This window comes from Helianthus annuus, chromosome 2, assembly GCF_002127325.2.
Source record: "Helianthus annuus cultivar XRQ/B chromosome 2, HanXRQr2.0-SUNRISE, whole genome shotgun sequence".
NCBI classification, from domain to species: domain Eukaryota; kingdom Viridiplantae; phylum Streptophyta; class Magnoliopsida; order Asterales; family Asteraceae; genus Helianthus; species Helianthus annuus.
Window position 1 is genome coordinate 124,697,433 of NC_035434.2, and position 2,169 is coordinate 124,699,601.

Genomic DNA, 2,169 nt, shown 5'->3' on the forward strand with positions numbered 1-2,169 from the left:
TTAGTTCAAGTTTCTTTATTTTTGAAGTTAAGGCTTTGATTTGAGCTTGTAAAGAAGTGGTTTTGTCCACTTTATGGGCTCTCGGGGCTATGGATTTCGAGCCCCTAGGAGTGTGCCATTGAAAACTATTTTGAGCAATTCCTTCAATTTGGTTATAAATTTCCTCGGGGCGCCGATTCCCAAGGAGTCCCCCATAGTTAGAATCAAGGATTTACCTTGTGTGTGGTAACAGTCCATTATAGAAAATGGACACTTGTTACCAACGTTCAAGACCATGATGCAGGCATTTCCTTAATAACTCCTTGAACTTCTCCCATGTCTCGTACAAAGATTCCCCGTCTTCTTGAGAGTATAAATTAATCTCGGTCATGAGTTTGGCGGTTTTAGCGGGATGGAAGTATTTGTAGAGAAAGTTTTGTGCAAGTTCATCCCAAGTGTGCACGGACCCACTTGGGAGGGTGTTTAGCCAAGCTTTTGCTCGATCTTTGAGGGAAAAGGGGAACATATGGAGCCGGATAGCATCGTTGGAGGCTCCGTTGATACGAAAGGTGTCACATATTTCCAAAAAGTTGGTAATATGTAAATGGGGATCTTCATCGGGTCGGCCGTGAAAGGTGGCAGAACTTTGGAGCATTTAGATTAGGTGAGGTCGAAACTCAAAGTTGTTGGCATCTACATTGGGAGGGTTGATAGCGGCTCCAAGATTACCGACCGTAGGCCGTAGGTAATCCATGAGAGTGTGTTGATCCGCCATGGGTAGGTTTTGGGTTCAGGCTTTTGGTCGGTTTTTAGCTTGAAGTCTTTTTCTTAAAAAGCGCTCAGGTTTGCCGAGTGGCACTTTTATGTCTTTGTTGGAGGTGGAAGTCATGCACTGGGTTGTATTTCCTGTGAATTATATAGAGTTGCGTGACTTTCTGTGAGCATAAACACAAAATCCCCTGATCAGAAGGGTCGCACAACCCCGTGCCTATGTAGGCACAACCCTGTGCTGTCCAGAAAAAGTTTATTTTTTCTATTTTCAGGTGAACTTTGTATGTTATAAATTGATACGTGAATATGAGTATGTGTAATGTGATTTGTTAAGTGATTACATGATGATATGGATTGATGCTATGTTTAAGCGTATGTGTTGTAAAACGGTAAATTAGATCGAAAATCGCATTATGTGTGAAAATCGTGATAAACATGAAAAATAATGGTTGAATTAACTTGATGTGTTATTTGTCATATTAAGTGTTTAAGTATAATATATGTGTGAAATGACGTAATACATGAATTACGATGTATGTCGAATATGTCCATACTTATGCATATATATTATGAAGCGCAACTTGTAGATATATATTGTGAATAAGTAGACATAATAACAAATAAAGGATCTCCAATAAAATCGTTCAAATCGCAAAAATGTTAATATGTATATATATGTATGAATATATATATATATATAGGGTAGGGTTCCTGTGTGAATAACCTCCCAAGAGTGAACTGCGTGAACAGATCTGGACCCTTGATTTCATTTTTAGTTATTAAGGGTAGGATTGTAATTATATATAAAATTAGATTTAAATCATTATTTTAATAATTGAATTAAGTTACATCTTTCCTAATTTAAATTCATTATCCACATTATGTTTTATTTATTAACAAGATAATTATCAAAACAAACAAAAATCACCAGATTTCAATTTTAATTTTTATTTCAGATTTCATCACCAGAATTCAAATTTTGATTTTTAAGTGTTGGTGCATTAATGTCTGTTAACTTTGTCTTTATCGAGTCTTGTATCTAGATAGGATAAACCATTGCTCAGATGTCGGAAAATTAGGTTTTGTATGTTGATTGATCATTTTGCACGAAATGAGAAAGGCATTTCAAACGGTCCCTGTCAGACCCAGTTTTCGGCATCGCACACTTCTTTTCCCTCCTTTCAGGATTCAGACGTTCATTTCCTCCCTCTCGATCGACAGGTTGCTTTCGTGTTGCGCTTTGCCTATGCACTTGAGGAGGATTTGGTGCAGTTGCGCCGATTGATTTTCTCTCATTTTCTGCCTCCTCCTCCACCGTCAGCTTAGGGATATACTCGGGCAACAGAGATTTCAGACCGGCTACTCTTAGTGGGAAGACAGTGCTAGAGCCATGAATATGAAGACTTTTTTTTTTTTTTT

The 2,169-nt window shown here is 37.8% G+C and overlaps 1 non-coding gene across 1 annotated transcript; it reads left to right on the forward strand.

The window, feature by feature from the left end:
- The first annotated feature begins 269 nt into the window (after positions 1-269).
- LOC118489789 lies at positions 270-376 on the forward strand. The gene has a single exon (XR_004887803.1). It is a non-coding gene; the product is annotated as a small nucleolar RNA R71 (small nucleolar RNA).
- The last annotated feature ends 1,793 nt before the right edge of the window (positions 377-2,169 follow it).